The sequence below is a fragment of the Alosa pseudoharengus genome, unplaced genomic scaffold (genome assembly GCF_046254945.1).
Source record: "Alosa pseudoharengus isolate Yale_2024_CS ecotype anadromous, Long Island Sound unplaced genomic scaffold, YU_APseudo_1.1 YU_APseudo_1.1_scf_25, whole genome shotgun sequence".
NCBI classification, from domain to species: Eukaryota; Metazoa; Chordata; class Actinopteri; order Clupeiformes; family Clupeidae; genus Alosa; species Alosa pseudoharengus.
This window is the reverse complement of record NW_027468696.1, coordinates 280,621-299,101: the sequence shown is the minus strand read 5'-3', so window position 1 is coordinate 299,101 and position 18,481 is coordinate 280,621.

Here is an 18,481-nt window from a genome sequence, read left to right as displayed (position 1 = left end):
TGAGCCACTGGGTCCCTGGGCACAGATGTGAAAAGGGCCATCTGCCTGCCTCAGAGAGTTGAGCTGCGTTCTGATCAAAAGGGTCCCAACGCTGAATTCCCTACTCCCTACCCACGGCACAGGGTGTAAAATTCACAGGGAACTCAATCGCTAAAACCATTTTATTTGGAATTCCCTGCTAGTCCATAGTTGGCAAAGAGATGTTTGGATTCACGAGGCACGTCCAACGCATTATCCTTTTTAGAACAGTGGACAGGTAGCTTTTCTTGCTTGCTTTCTTTAGATACTGTAGTTGGCTCACAACATTTCAGACATGTTTTGGGATTACAATAATGGCTTTTTTAGAATGTACAGGTCTTTCTCGATATTCAGCAAATATATCACAAATACGACCGCTTCCGACCATTTACTGAACTCCAGGTGCCATCTAATTTCCGGTGAAGTGATGTAGCTATGTTCACTAGCTCCCTTCACAATGTGCAGTTCACTTTGAACTGAACACTGTCGCTCCCTATGGAACGAAATATCACTTAACATGGCTGCACAGTTTACTTCGCACCCTGCACAGTTTACTTCGCAGTCCACTATGAGGCGATCGGAATGCACCCATGGAAACTCAGTTGAGCTAGGGGGCGTCCGGGGGTATTTTATGGAGTTTTATGGAAAAAAATTGACACATTGTGACTTGATTGAGATTGTGATTGAAACTATTAGGCCTACATAATCATTAACTGATTCCAGGCAACTTGCTGTGTAAAAAGATGGCAATTACAAAGCATGGTTATCACACATGGCATAACCTGTGTTATTTGACTAAAGGGGCCCCAGATAGCAGGGATGAATAGCATAGCCCATGATATGGGGCTCTACTGGAGAACACATTAGCAACTTAAGGCAGAGCCTTAAGTTTCAGGGCCCCCTGAGCTCTTCGACCCGGTTGACCCATTCAGTAATCTATCCCTGACACCGGCGGTATCACAATTAGAAAAGTTGAAATCCAAATACACAAATATACAAATATACACCTGCAAATTTTGTTGAAATACAGTATTCACAAATCATCTTTTGGGAATTCTTATAATAGCCTCGCATTTACTTTATTTTTCTTTTATACTTTTTTTTTTAATGTATGACTCACAAGGTCGGTGCTCTGTGTACATTTGTGTGTATAGCCACCTATCTGCCAATGTCCAACGTTATTACATGGGTTATCTTTTGGGAAGGAGCAATAAGCCCATGCTACATTAAGCCACCCGTTGTTTCTTTACTTTGTGTAGTCCTAACTCTACGAAACAAAACCCCTTAATTTCAGCACTTATGAATGCCTTACTTTTGACCTTAAAACCCTTCTATAATTAAGTTGTTTTTAAGTAGAAATGTGCATAGATTAAGGGTTGATTTCCCCCCTTAATCAAGGAATCCCTGAATTAACACCTTAAAATAAAACTAAGATATAGGCCTACTTAAATTATCCTTAATTACCCCCTTAATCACAACAAATAAAGCGAACCCCTGACTTGACACCTTAAATTGAGATTAAGGGGTCACACCTTAAAATGACATTTAAGGCAAAATTAAGGGGTTTTGTATGTTTTCAGGGGTAATTTAAGGTAAACATTGTTTCGTAGTGTAATTAAGCGGCCACACAAGCATGCAATGTGTACATTGTCAATGCCATTTCACACTTCACTGTACAATCCACTTCTACCTAGCTTTACTTCTTTCATGTATGACTCACAAGGTCTGTGCTCTCTGTACGTGCATGTTTAGCCAATGTCCAACCCTTATTGGGTTATCATTTGGCAATTCAAAGAAAACCCATGCTACAATAAGCTACCTATGTTGTTCCTTTACTTTGTGTAGGCATAATGGAGCGGCCACACAAGAATACCACGTGTAGCCATTTCACACTTCACTGTACAATCCATATGAACTTTTACGGACACAATCTACGGTCTCTAAAAAAGTGACCCATTAGCCTACTCACCCTGAACCATGTAAAGTTGTTTTTTAACAACTATGAAAAATGTCAAAAGGCTACACGATATAGCTAAAAATAGTAAAAACAAATTAGGCTAATGATATAATTCCCTTTCATTCCGTGCACCTTTTCTTTCATCTCTGTAACCGAAAAAAAAAGTGTAGTACAAGTAATCTCTCCCTCTTAACAATTTTACGAAACAAAATAAACACCAATGTAGGCTACTCACCACAAAATAGGTCCTTCTAAACTTTCAATGTTCCAAGCCGTCTACAACAAAGGATGTCTGTTACATCCGTCATACATGATCTCTGAAATGGCGATAACTTTACAACCTTTCACTTTCGATATCGAAGTAAGCGTTATGCTGCTACTGTGGTCAGGATGTCAATTCGCTGATGACACCGCTGTAGTCTGGCTCACTTTGGGAGGAGTGGGCCAAAACAGGTCCAGACATTGACAGTATGGAGCTCAGTCAACAACCTCACACCAAACACCAGGCACATTTTATTTGTGTATTAATTTATTTATTATTTGTGTATTTATTTAGTTATTTATTTATTACAACCAAGAAAATGACATGGTTATTAAACTGTATTTTTTATGCATGATGCTTCAGTTCAGTAAAAAAAGACTAGAAATTGGGTGGCCAAAAAAGTAGAAACTGTGCATATTCTTTATATCAGATTTTTTTGGGGGGCCAAGCAGCGAAGCTGCAAAGGCACCCATTGTGTTTCTATGATTTATTATTACAGTGCATGAAAATGCACTGTACTGTTCTTCCTAGGCTTCCTAGGAATCGAACCCCGGTCTCCCGCATGCCAGCCCTTGCCTGTGACCACTGCACTATCTGCTTCGACAAGAAGTTGAAGTTTGCAGGTAAACTTATAGTTTATAGGCCTGAACGTCATATTCACGAAATTTCTGTTAGCTAACAAACTGACGGTTGTATGTGTTCACTGAACAAAGATTATGAAAATAAAACACAACTTTTCCATCTAAACTTTAATTTGAACAGATATTAGTGCTGAAACCGTTCAGAATTCTTCACTTTCTGCTGACGAAAAAACGAATGTCGGCCATGTTTTTTTGGCACGCGAGCAACATGTTTTTGTTAGGGCTGTCAATCGATTAAAAAAATTAATCTAATTAATTACATACTCTGTGATTAATTAATCTAAATTAATCGCATATATAATTTTTGCTGAGAAAGTATTTTAAATATTTAAATTCAAATGAATGATTGAATAATCAGCATTAGTGACATTAAAGTTCAAAAACTCTTTTATTATTATTTTCACTGTTCAAATAATGGCCACAATAATCTATGATATGACCTAATATGCTGAGGAAATAAATTCAAAAGTGCTTCGGGAAGAAGTTTTTTTCACATACAAGGCATTTCAGTCCACAGATATAACCTAGGGGACACAATGAAAATAAATGAACACTCCCCTCAATGTCAACACTATTTCTTTCCATTGATGTGCGACTTTAGAGTTGACAAACTCCGGTGATATGCAAATTCCTTGCTGCAGACATTGCAGAGGACTTTATTTTAATCAACACCATCAGGCCGTTTTTTTAAAAGTAAATGTTCCAATCAATGATCTAGGCAGCACATTTTCTTCTCTCTCCTTCATTTTACAGTAATGGTTACTAACTAGAACGGCTCGGGGTCAAAGGTCATACAGAATCGATTAATCTGCGTTATTTTTTTTAATCAGTTATTTTTTCTCAAATTAATTAATCGAAATTAATCAGTTATTTTGACAGCCCTAGTTTTTGTTGTTATGTAACAGGGTGTGAATAGCCCAGTTGTGTGGCCAAGGCTATTCTTCGTACCAGGGGTACGAATAGACACTCCGTTAAAGTAATGTTCGGCACTCACCACAATAGATTAGATTAGATTAGATTCAACTTTATTGTCATTGCAGAGTACAAGTACAAGTACGAAGACAGCGAAATGTGGTTTGCGTCTACCCAGAAGTGCAAAAAAGGAGAAAAGTGCAATGTGATATACAAAGTATAGACAGGTGGTGCATAGACAGGTGAATAAATATAGTGCAGTGTAGACAGTAGTATACAGTTGATTTATATAAGATAGAGAGGTTTAGAGTAATATAAATTATTAGCAGTTACCTTATAAGAGCAGAATAAAAATGGCTATGTAATGTGAACAATGTATGAACAACATACATTAGGGGGGGGGTGTCTTTCTCTTTGTTAAACTATCACACCTCCTACTGCCTGCACTAGTTTGTACAGTGCCGGTAGAGAGATTAAAAACTGTCCCAATTTTCTAAAGATACCTCAGCCTCTTCATCCCATTTTTCGTCAGCACTATAACAATGTTAGGGCCCGTTAAGGAATTGCGGGGAACATAGAACCCTTTTTCAGAAAAGGGGAAAATAGGACCCGGGGAACATAAGGATGACCCCATTATAACTACACTATGGTTACAATTCTTAAGCAAAATAGTTTAGGCTATAGCAGAAATATTTCCATCCATAGATAAAAAATAAGCAAGTCTGGAAACATTCTAGGGGAAACACTGGTCACATAGGCTATATCTAATTTCTCATTTGTCACATAGGCTACATCTCAATTGTCACGTAGCTTACAGCTTTCAGGTCCACAGGAAAACCACAGACATTACTTTAGCACGTCACTTTTCTCTGAGTGGAGAGAACAGAGAATGGGCTTTGCAGACACAGGCTAACATACTCTAGCCTACCACATGCACAAATCCATAATCATGCAACTATACCAACCATGGACGAATTATGAGCCACTGGGTCCCTGGGCACAGATGTGAAAAGGGCCATCTGCCTGCCTCAGAGAGTTGAGCTGCGTTCTGATCAAAAGGGTCCCAACGCTGAATTCCCTACTCCCTACCCACGGCACAGGGTGTAAAATTCACAGGGAACTCAATCGCTAAAACCATTTTATTTGGAATTCCCTGCTAGTCCATAGTTGGCAAAGAGATGTTTGGATTCACGAGGCACGTCCAACGCATTATCCTTTCAGAACAGTGGACAGGTAGCTTTTCTTGCTTGCTTTCTTTAGATACTGTAGTTGGCTCACAACATTTCAGACATATTTTGGGATTACAATAATGGCTTTTTTAGAATGTACAGGTCTTTCTCGATATTTAGCAAATATATCACAAATACGACCGCTTCCGACCATTTACTGAACTCCAGGTGCCATCTAATTTCCGGTGAAGTGATGTAGCTATGTTCACTAGCTCCCTTCACAATGTGCAGTTCACTTTGAACTGAACACTGTCGCTCCCTATGGAACGAAATATCACTTAACATGGCTGCACAGTTTACTTCGCACCCTGCACAGTTTACTTCGCAGTCCACTATGAGGCGATCGGAATGCACCCATGGAAACTCAGTTGAGCTAGGGGGCGTCCGGGGGTATTTTATGGAGTTTTATGGAAAAAAATTGACACATTGTGACTTGATTGAGATTGTGATTGAAACTATTAGGCCTACATAATCATTAACTGATTCCAGGCAACTTGCTGTGTAAAAAGATGGCAATTACAAAGCATGGTTATCACACATGGCATAACCTGTGTTATTTGACTAAAGGGGCCCCAGATAGCAGGGATGAATAGCATAGCCCATGATATGGGGCTCTACTGGAGAACACATTAGCAACTTAAGGCAGAGCCTTAAGTTTCAGGGCCCCCTGAGCTCTTCGACCCGGTTGACCCATTCAGTAATCTATCCCTGACACCGGCGGTATCACAATTAGAAAAGTTGAAATCCAAATACACAAATATACAAATATACACCTGCAAATTTTGTTGAAATACAGTATTCACAAATCATCTTTTGGGAATTCTTATAATAGCCTCGCATTTACTTTATTTTTCTTTTATACTTTTTTTTTAATGTATGACTCACAAGGTCGGTGCTCTGTGTACACTGTAAAAAAATATTTTCCCTTTTAGTCATGTTAACTTGTAATATTTAGCCAAGTAGACTTACATTTAACTCTGTTGTTCAGATAACTTATATATTTGGGTTTTAGTGGTGAAAACCAATGACACAATTGGTACAACTTATTTTTTCTTGTCATATCCACTTGTTATCATAGTTCACCTCCGTTTCACGCTGCGTCACGTAAATGGCGCATGCGCAGACACCTAACCGCACCTCGAAGTAATTTTTCGTGAGGGTGAACCAGAGCCTGTGGTGGTGACTTCAACCGTCACTTTTCTGTCATGCATCTGACTGCAAGCTGTACAAACTCTGCCGTCATCATATCCAAGGTAAGAACTACAGTACTTTTGTATGCCAATTGAAAACTGGAATTAATTAGGAAAATACTGTTTTTATATTGTAGCATTAATGTTAACCAAAACCGTTTGTTAACCGTCATGTTAGAATTAGCTAACGTTTGCTAGCTAGCGAGCTAACATCGCTAACGTTAACTTTTCCAATAACTAGCTTTACCATTGTGTGAAATATCTGGAATGGTAGTAATATCATATCCAACAATAAGTCTGTCTGAGATTTCGTTATGGATGTAAAGTTTTAGTTTGAATGAAATGGCCAAGGCTATCAGGCACGAGTACGTTAGCTAACCTAGCTATAACTTAGCCTGCATGGTCATTAGCAGCCACTAAGTTAACGTAGGCTAACGTGAACAGGTTGTTGACCTACCTCAATATGATGCCGACAAGTCAAGGGATCTTTAGTTTGTGAAGGGTAACCTATAGTGTTATATTTAGCCATCCTTACACCAGAAGACTTGACCAGATTTGGGTAAGATTATTGAAAGATTGTAGTCTTTTGAGTAAAGCTTGAATGGGGGGCATTAGTTAAAAAACGCCAATCTTTCCCAAATCTTGTCAAAGTATTCTGATGTATGGGTAGCATTAGGCAAAATGTTCTTCATTCCATAGCCCTTATTTGGTTGTACCTGACTTGTGCCAAGGCATGTGTTCATTTAAGATGCATGTGAGGGCAGTAGTGCTTCAGTGATGGTCTTTTCATGTTATGTGTATTTTGCAATTTATTAATCTTAATTTCCCTCTGTTCCCTGTTTGCAGGCAGTGAGTTGTGAGGACTGCTTCCCTGAGAACACTGAGTGCATTCTGGAATATTCCAAATGTGTGCCACTTCCATACAAAAGAAGTTTGAATCCCGCAAGAGAGTTCACTCACCAGGTAGAGACAGACAGACACACACACACACATAGAATAGCAAATAACATTATTTGCATGTATTTGTGTCTGTTACTGTGTTTAGTTTATCCCCTTTTTTCATGTGTCTGTTTGTTGTTATGACTGTAGTGACTGCTTCCTCTGCCAAAAACTGTTTCAAAATAAAAGTCATCACTACAATATTTCACTGTTAAACAATTTAACCCTTTAAACTACTGAACTTTTTAACTGTTCAGCCATTGTAACTGTTACTTGTCATCAACTATGACTCCTACCCACTGTAGCTAGTTAGCATGGTTAGCATAGTTAGCATACTAGCATGTTAGCATGCTAGCATGTTAGCATGCTAGTTAGCATTTTTAGCAAAACTGCTAAAAATGATTAGCTAAGTTAGCTAAGTCACATGGTTAGCATAGTTAGCATGCTAGCATGTTAGCATGCTAGTTAGCATTTTTTACAAAACTGCTAAAAATGATTAGCTAAGTTAGCTAAGTCACATGGTTAGCATAGTTAGCATGCTAACATGTTAGCATGCTAGTTAGCATTTTTTGCAAAACTGTTAAAAATGATTAGCTAAGTTAGCTAAGTCACATGGTTAGCATAGTTAGCATGCTAACATGTTAGCATGCTAATTAGCATAGTTATCATAACTAATAAAAATGATTAGCTAGGTTAGCTAAGTCATATGATTAGCATAGTTAACATTTTAACATTGGTAGTATGCTAGTTAGCATAGTAACTTGGTTAGCATTATTATCTTTGTTAACATAGTTAGCATAACTACTAGAAAAAATTGGAGCCTATCCAACTGTTAGTTATCATCAACTATCTGCCTAAATAATTTAACCATTTCAATTATCAACCTATTTAACTGTTTAGTCATTCCAACTATATTAAACCTTATCTACCAAGCAAATAATTTAACCATATGAACTCATCATATTTTTGCATTTTCATGCACTGTATTTCCTTCAGGAAATGCTTTTCTAGTTATTATTATTATTATTATTCTTCTAACGCAGCTAATGGAGCTTCAACCGTTTAACGTAGAAACTTCATTCAAACTATGTTACGTAGGTCTTACTTAGGACATGTGAGCTTTGTATTTTTCAACTTTGTAACTTTTATACTTTTTAAACTATTAATTAAAAACGAATCAAAATTTCCCCATTGACTTAACATTAGATTATGACATCACAATACGGCCGTTAAGCAATTAGAATCCTACTGCAGGTGTTCAGGCCACCTGGATCAACTGCCAGTCTCAGGCTTTAAGCATACAAACTGGCCCTATTAAGACTACACATCCTGTTCAACTGCTTCCTCTGCCAAAAACTGTTTCAAAATAAAAGTCCTCACTACAATATTTCACTGTTAAACAATTTAACCCTTTAAACTACTGAACTTTTTAACTGTTCAGCCATTGTAACTGTTACTTGTCATCAACTATGACTCCTACCCACTGTAGCTAGTTAGCTAAGTTAGCTAAGTAACTTGGTTAGCATAGTTAGCATGCTAGCATGTTAGCATGTTAGTTAGCATTTTTTGCAAAACTGCTAAAAATTATTAGCTAAGTTAGCTAAGTCACATGGTTAGCATGGTTAGCATGCTAACATGTTAGCATGCTAGTTAGCATTTTTTGCAAAACTGCTAAAAATGATTAGCTAAGTTAGCTAAGTCACATGGTTAGCATAGTTAGCATGCTAGCATGTTAACATGCTAGTTAGCATTTTTTGCAAAACTGCTAAAAATGATTAGCTAAGTTAGCTAAGTCACATGGTTAGCATAGTTAGCATGCTAGCATGTTAACATGCTAGTTAGCATTTTTTGCAAAACTGCTAAAAATGATTAGCTAAGTTAGCTAAGTCACATTGTTAGCATAGTTAGCATGCTAACATGTTAGCATGCTAGTTAGCATTTTTTGCAAAACTGCTAAAAATGATTAGCTAAGTTAGCTAAGTCACATGGTTAACATAATTAGCATGTTAGCATGCTAATTAGCATAGTTATCATAACTAATAAAAATGATTAGCTAGGTTAGCTAAGTCATATGGTTAGCATAGTTAACATTTTAACATTGTTAGCATGCTAGTTAGCATAGTTACTTGGTTAGCATTATTATCTTTAACATAGTTAGCATAACTACTAGCAAACATTGGAGCCATTCCAACTGTTAGTTATCGTCAACTATCTGCCTAAATAATTTAACCATTTCAATTATCAACCTATTTAACTGTTCAGTCATTCCAACTATAGTAAACCTTATCTACCAAGCAAATAATTTAACCATATGAACTCATCATATTTTTGCATTTTCATGCACTGTATTTCCTTCAGGAAATGCTTTTCTAGTTCTTATTCTTCTTCTAACGCACTTAATGCAGCTTCAACCGTTTAACGTAGAAACTTCATTCAAACTATGTTACGTAGGTCTTACTTAGGACATGGGTGCTTTGTATTTTTCAGCTTTGTAACTTTTATACTTTTTAAACTATTAATTAAAAACTGTTAAAAATTTCCCCATAGACTTAACATGGGCTGATGACATCACAATAGAGCCGTTAAGCAATTAGAATCCTATGGCAGGTGTTCGGGCCAGCTGCATCAACTGCCAGTCTCAGGCTTTAAGCATACAAACTGGCCCTATTAAGACTACACATCCTGTTCAACTGCTTCCTCTGCCAAAAACTGTTTCAAAATAAAAGTCCTCACTATAATAGTTCACTGTTAAACAATTTAACCCTTTAAACTACTGAACTTTTTAACTGTTCAGCCATTGTAACTGTTACTTGTCATCAACTATGACTCCTACCCACTGTAGCTAGTTAGCTAAGTTAGCTAAGTAACTTGGTTAGCATAGTTAGCATGCTAGTTAGCATTTTTAGCAAAACTGCTAAAAATGATTAGCTAAGTTAGCTAAGTCACATGGTTAGCATAGTTAGCATGCTAGCATGTTAGCATGCTAGTTAGCATGCTAATTAGCATTTTTAGCAAAACTGCTAAAAATGATTAGCTAAGTTAGCTAAGTCACATGGTTGGCATAGTTAGCATGCTAACATGTTAGCATGCTAGTTAGCATTTTTAGCAAAACTGCTAAAAATGATTAGCTAGGTTAGCTAAGTCACATGGTTAACATAGTTAGCATGTTAGCATTGCTAACATGCTAGTTAGCATAACTACTAAAAATGAAAACATTAGCTAAGTTAACTAAGTTAAGTATTATCCACCTATTTAACCGTTCAATCATTCCAACTATATTAAACCTTATCTACCAAGCAAATCATTTAACCATATAAACTATCCACCTATTTAACTGTTCAGTCACTCCAACTATATTAAACCTCATCTACCTAGCAACCAATATAGTTTGTTTTTACTCTGTATGATATTTTACATCATATTTTTTGCATTTTCATGCACTGTATTTCCTTCAGGAAATGCTTTTCTAGTTATTATTATTATTCCGCCATTGAAGTCAATGGCAGCCCATAGAACCGTCTGGTGAAAAGTTGTGAAATTTGGTACACTGATTAGGGACTGTCCCGTGGTTAATGTCACCAAGTTTCATGATGGCACCTCAAGCACTCTAGCACCACCAACAGGCCAAAGTTGGATGTGCGTTCACGCACGTAACTTTTGACCCGTATGGCCGATTGTCAAAAATGAGGTATCGTTGGAATCCTTGGAAAACGTCGAGTTCAACGCACCCTATGACGTCAATTTCCGCCATGATGGATTTTCCGCCATATTGGATTTCATCAAAAACACTAAAAAGTCCTCTCAGGTCACATATTTTGACCGATCGACACCAAACTTCACAGATATCATTTACAGACCATGCCTCATTAATGCATTGCTTTTTGTCTTCGGAACTAAAACCGTTCGCGCGTAACAGCCAATCGAAGTGTGCGGCGAAGCCGCCAAACAGGAAGTGAGCTCATATTTCAGCAACCCATTAATCTATCATAACCAAACTTAGTATATGGACTCAGGACCCCATCAGGGGGAAGCTCAAGAAATCTGGTGACCTTTGACCTCTAGGGGGCGCTGTAATTAAGAAACATGCCTTTTCATTTAATGTAGAAACTTCATTCAAACGTTATTACGTAGGCCTTACTTAGGACATCCGGGCTTTGTATTTTTCATCTTTCTAACTTTTATACTTTTTAAACTATTAATTATTAACTTTTAAAAAATCCCCATTGACTTAACATTGCCCTTTATGACATCATAGCAATTAGAATCTTCTGCCAGGTGGCCAGGCCAGGTGGCCAACTGTCAGTTTCTCAGGCTTTAAGCATACAGTCTCATTCTATAAGACTACACATCATGTTAAACTGTTTCCTCTGTCCACAACTGTTTCAAAATAAAAGTCCTCACTACAATAATTCCCTATTAAATAATTTAACCATTTAAACTATCAACCTATTTAACTGTTCATTCATTCCAACTATATTAAACCTCATCTACCTAGCAAATAATTTAACCTTTTAAACTATCCACTTATTTAACTGTTCAGTCATTCCAACTATACTAAACCTTATCTACCTAGCAAACAACTTAACCTTTTAAATTATCCACCTATTTAACTGTTCAGTCATTCCAACTATATTAAACCTCATCCACCTAGTTCAGTCATTCCAACTATATTAAACCTCATCTACCTAGCAAATAATCTAACCTTTTAAACTATCCACCTATTTAACTGTTCAGTCATTCCAACTATATTAAACCTCATCTACCTAGTTCAGTCATTCCAACTACATTAAACCTCATCTACCTTGCAAATAATTTAACCATTTAAACTTTCCACCTATTTAACTGTTCAGTCATTCCAAGTATATTAAACCTCATCTACCTAGCAACCAATATAGTTTGTTTTTACTCTGTATGATATTTTACATAATATTTTTGCATTTTCATGCACTGTATTTCCTTCAGGAAATGCTTTTCTAGTTATTATTCTTCTTCTAACGCAGCTAATGCAGCTTCAACCGTTTAACGTAGAAACTTCATTTAAACTATGTTACGTAGGTCTTACTTACTAAGTTAGCTAAGTAATATGGTTAGCATAGTTATCATGCTAGCATGCTAGTTAGCATTACTATTAAAAATGATTAGCGAAGTTAGCTAAGTCACATGGTTAACATAATTAGCATGTTAGCATGCTAATTAGCATAGTTATCATAACTAATACAAATTATTAGCTAGGTTAGCTAAGTCATATGGTTAGCATAGTTAACATTTTAATATTGTTAGCATGCTAGTTAGCGTAGTTACTTGGTTAGCATTATTATCTTTAACATAGTTAGCATAACTACTAGCAAACATTGGAGCCATTCCAATTGTTAGTTATCGTCAACTATCTGCCTAAATAATTTAACCATTTCAATTATCAACCTATTTAACTGTTCAGTCATTCCAACTATAGTAAACCTTATCTACCAAGCAAATAATTTAACCATATGACCTCATCATATTTTTGCATTTTCATGCACTGTATTTCCTTCAGGAAATGCTTTTCTAGTTCTTCTTCTTCTTCTAACGCAGTTAATGCAGCTTCAACCGTTTAATGTAGAAACTTCATTCAAACTGCGTTGCGTAGGTCTTACTTATGACATGTGGGCTTTGTATTTTTCATCTTTGTAACTTTTATACTTTTTAAACTATTAATTAAAAACTGCTCAAAATTTCCCCATAGACTTAACATGGGCTGATGACATCACAATGGACTAATTAACTTGATTTGCACCTGGTATCATCTTCCAGCTGCTCATCTAGGCCCCATCAAAGAATCAGTTCAACTGATTGCACCTGTATCAACTGCTTTCTACTGAACTAGACCAACTCTTTCTGTGTCTCTCCATTCTACAAGGATATAAGACACATTTCATCCAACTTTCTATCCATTCATCCTCTTCAAACCATTCACTCATCCACCCATTAAACTATCCATCAACATCCATTAAACAATCTGCCTATCAACATCCATTCAACTTTCTGTCTATCAACATCCATTACACTATCTACATTTAACTTTTAAACTATATACTCTGTCTCAGGCTTTAAGCATACAATATGGCTCTATTAAGACTGCCGTTAAGCAATTAGAATCCTATGGCAGGTGTTCGGGCCAGCTGCATCAACTGCCAGTCTCAGGCTTTAAGCATACAAACTGGCCCTATTAAGACTATACATCCTGTTCAACTGCTTCCTCTGCCAAAAACTGTTTCAAAATAAAAGTCCTCACTACAATATTTCACTGTTAAACAATTGAACCCTTTAAACTACTGAACTTTTTAACTGTTCAGCCAGTGTAACTGTTACTTGTCATCAACTATGACTCCTACCCACTGTAGCTAGTTAGCATGGTTAGCATGCTAGCATGTTAGCATACTAGCATGTTAGCATGTTAGTTAGCATTTTTAGCAAAATTGCTAAAAATGATTAGCTAAGTTAGCTGAGTCTCATGGTTAGCATAGTTAGCATGCTAACATGTTAGCATGCTAGTTAGCATTTTTTGCAAAACTGCTAAAAATGATTAGCTAAGTTAGCTAAGTCTCATGGTTAGCATAGTTAGCATGCTAACATGTTAGCATGCTAGTTAGCATTTTTTGTAAAACTGCTAAAAATGATTAACTAAGTTAGCTAAGTCACATGGTTAGCATAGTTAGCATGTTAGCATGCTCATTAGCATAGTTATCATAACTAATACAAATGATTAGCTAGGTTAGCTAAGTCATATGGTTAGCATAGTTAACATTTTAACATTGTTAGCATGCTAGTTAGCATAGTAACTTGGTTAACATTATTATCTTTGTTAACATAGTTAGCATAACTACTAGCAAACATTGGAGCCATTCCAACTGTTAGTTATCGTCAACTATCTGCCTAAATAATTTAACCATTTCAATTATTAACCTATTTAACTGTTCAGTCATTCCAACTATATTAAACCTTATCTACCAAGCAAATAATTTAACCATATGAACTCATCATATTTTTGCATTTTCATGCACTGTATTTCCTTCAGGAAATGCTTTTCTAGTTCTTATTATTCCATGTCTTCTAACGCAGTTAATGCAGCTTCAACCGTTTAACGTAGAAACTTCATTCAAACATTGACGCGTAGGTCTTAATTAGGACATGTGAGCTTTGTATTTTTCAACTTTGTAACTTTTATACTTTTTAAACTATTAATTAAAAACTATCAAAATTTTCCCATTGACTTAACATTGCCCTTTATGACATCACAGCAATTAGAATCTTATGGCAGGTGTTCAGGCCAGCTGGCCCAACTGCCATTCTCAGGCTTTAAGCATACAAACTGGCCCTATTAAGACTACACATCCTGTTCAACTGCTTCCTCTGCCAAAAACTGTTTCAAAATAAAAGTCCTCACTACAATATTTCACTGTTAAACAATTTAACCCTTTAAACTACTGAACTTTTTAACTGTTCAGCCATTGTAACTGTTACTTGTCATCAACTATGACTCCTACTCACTGTAGCTAGTTAGCTAAGTTAGCTAAGTAACTTGTTTAGCATAGTTAGCATGCTAGCATGTTAGCATGCTAGTTAGCATGCTAGTTAGCATTTTTAGCAAAACTGCTAAAAATGATTAGCTAAGTTAGCTAAGTCACATGGTTAGCATAGTTAGCATGCTAACATGCTAGTTAGCATTTTTAGCAAAACTGCTAAAAATGATTAGCTAAGTTAGCTAAGTCACATGGTTAGCATAGTTAGCATGCTAGCATGTTAGCATGCTAGTTAGCATTTTTAGCAAAACTTCTAAAAATGATTAGCTAAGTTAGCTAAGTAACATGGTTAGCATAGTTAGCATGCTAACATGCTAGTTAGCATTTTTAACAAAACTGCTAAAAATGATTAGCTAAGTCACATGGTTAGCATAGTTAACATGTTAGTTAGCATAGTTAGCATATCTACTAAAAATTTAAACATTAGCTAAGTTAAGTAATTTGGTTAACATTATTATCTTTGATAACATAGTTAGCATAACTGCTAGCAAACATTAGAGCCATTCCAACTGTCAGTTATCGTCAATTATCTACCTAAATAATTTAACCATTTAAATTATCCACCTATTTAACCGTTCAATCATTCCAACAATATTAAACATCATCTACCTAGCAAATAATTTAACCTTTTAAACCATCCACCTATTTAACTGTTCAGTCATTCCAACTATATTAAACCTCGTCTACCTAGTTCAGTCATTCCAACTATATTAAACCTCATCTACCTAGCAAATAATTTAACCTTTTAAACTATCCACCTATTTAACTTTTCAGTCATTCCAACTATATTAAACCTCATCTACCTAGTTGAGTCATTCCAACTACATTAAACCTCATCTACCTAGTAAATAATTTAACCTTTTAAACCATCCACCTATTTAACTGTTTAGTCATTCCAACTATATTAAACCTCATCTATCTATCAAATAATTTAACCTTTTAAAACCTCATCTACCTCATAACTGCTAAAATGATTAGCTAAGTTAGCTAAGTCACATGGTTAGCATAGTTAACATGTTAACATTGTTAGCATTTTTTCCAAAACTGCTAGAAAACATGAGCTAAGTTAACTAAGTAACTTGGTCAAAATAATTAGCTTTGTTAGCATAACTGCTAGCAAACATTAGAGCCATTCCAAATGTCAGTTATCGTCAACTATCTACCTATATAGAGCCCTTAAACTATTTGTCTATCAACACGCATTAAACTATCAGTCTGTCAACAACTTTTAAACTATCTACATATATCTATCTATTTCTCCCAATTTCAATAACTTTTAACTATTCTTACTTTTTTTTACTATTTACACATTTTATAGCATGGTAACCACTATAATGACCCTAGCAACAGCTTAGCAACCACTTTTATAGCATAGCAACCACTATCATTATCCTAGCAACAGCCTAGCAACCACCTTAAATACCCTAGCAACAGCTTAGCAACCACTTTTATAGCATAGCAACCACTATAATTACCCTAGCAACAGCCTAGCAACCACCTTAAATACCCTAGCAACAACCTAACAACCACTTTTATAGCAATGCAACCACTATAATTACCCTAGCAACAGCCTAGCAACCACTTTTATAGCATAGCAACCATTATCATTATCCTAGCAACAGCATAGCAACCACTTAAGTACCCTAGCAACAACCAAGCAACCACCTTAAGTACCCTAGCAACAACCTAGCAACCACATTTATAGAATAGCAACCACTATAATTACCCTAGCAACAGCCTAGCAACCACCTTAAATACCCTAGCAACAACCTAGCAACCACTTTTATAGCATAGCAAACACTATAATTTCCCTAGCAACAGCATAGCAACCACTTAAGTACCCTAGCAACAACCTAGCAACCGCCTTAAGTACCCTAGCAACAACCTAGCAACCACCTAGCAACCACTTTTATAGCATAGCAACCACTATAATAACCTAGCAACAGCCTAGCAACCACTTTATAGCATAGCAACCACTATAATTACCCTAGCAACAGCATAGCAACCACTTAAGTACCCTAGCAACAACCTAGCAACCGCCTTAAGTACCCTAGCAACAACCTAGCAACCACCTAGCAACCACTTTTATAGCATAGCAACCACTATAATACCCTAGCAACAGCCTAGCAACCACTTTATAGCATAGCAACCACTATAATTACCCTAGCAACAGCATAGCAACCACTTAAGTACCCTAGCAACAACCTAGCAACCACCTAGCAACCACTTTTATAGCATAGCAACCACTATAATACCCTAGCAACAGCCTAGCAACCACTTTATAGCATAGAAACCACTATAATTACCCTAGCAACAGCATAGCAACCACTTAAGTACCCTAGCAACAACCTAGCAACCGCCTTAAGTACCCTAGCAACAACCTAGCAACCACCTAGCAACCACTTTTATAGCATAGCAACCACTATAATACCCTAGCAACAGCCTAGCAACCACTTTATAGCATAGCAACCACTATAATTACCCTAGCAACAGCATAGCAACCACTTAAGTACCCTAGCAACAACCTAGCAACCGCCTTAAGTACCCTAGCAACAACCTAGCAACCACCTAGCAACCACTTTTATGGCATAGCAACCACTATAATATCCTAGCAACAGCCTAGAAACCACTTTATAGCATAGCAACCACTATAATTACCCTAGCAACCAACCCAGCAACAACTTTGCATGCACTGTATTTCCTTCAGGAAATGCTTTTCTAGTTATTATTCCGCTGACGCTTTTTGTGCGTTTAATACAGCTTCAACCGTTTAACTTAGAAACTTCATTCAAACTGCGTTGCGTAGGTCTTACTTATGTGACTTCAGCTATGTATTTTTCAACTTTGTAACTTTTATACTTTTTAAACTATTTATTAAAAACTACTAAAATTTCCCCATTGACTTAACATTAGATTATGACATCACAATAGAGCAATTAGAATCCTATGCCAGGTGTTCAGGCCACATGGAGCCACTGTCTCAGGCTGTCTCAGTCTTTAAGCATACAATATGGCTGTATTAAGACTACAGATCCTGTTCAACTGCTTCCTGTGCCCACAACTGTTTCAAAATAAAAGTCCCTTTAAACTATCCAACTTTTTAACTGTTCAACTACTGTCAACTGTTCAACTGTTGTAACTGTTGTAACTGTAAGTCAACTATGACTCCTGTCCCAACTGCCATTCTCAGGCTTTAAGCATACAAACTGGCCCTATTAAGACTACACATCCTGTTCAACTGCTTCCTCTGCCAAAAACTGTTTCAAAATATAAGTCCTCACTACAATATTTCACTGTTAAACAATTTAACCCTTTAAACTACAGAACTTTTTAACTGTTCAGCCATTGTAACTGTTACTTATCAACTATGACTCCTACCCACTGTAGCTAGTTAGCATGGTTAGCATGCTGGCATGTTAGCATGCTAGTTAGCATTTTTAGCAAAACTGCTAAAAATGTTTAGCTAAGTTAGCTAAGTAACGTGGTTAACATAATTAGCATGCTAGCATGTTAGCATGATTAGCTAAGTTAGCTAAGTAATGTGGTTAGCATAATTAACATGCTAACATGTTAGCATGCTAGTTAACATTTTTAGCAAAACTGCTAAAAATGATTAGATAAGTTAGCTAAGTAATGTGGTTTACATAGTTAGCATGTTAGCATGCTAGTTAGCATTTTTAGCAAAACTATTAAAAATGATTAACTAAGTTAGCTAAGTAACATGGTTAACATAGTTAGCATGCTAGCATGTTAGCATGCTAGTTAGCATTTTTA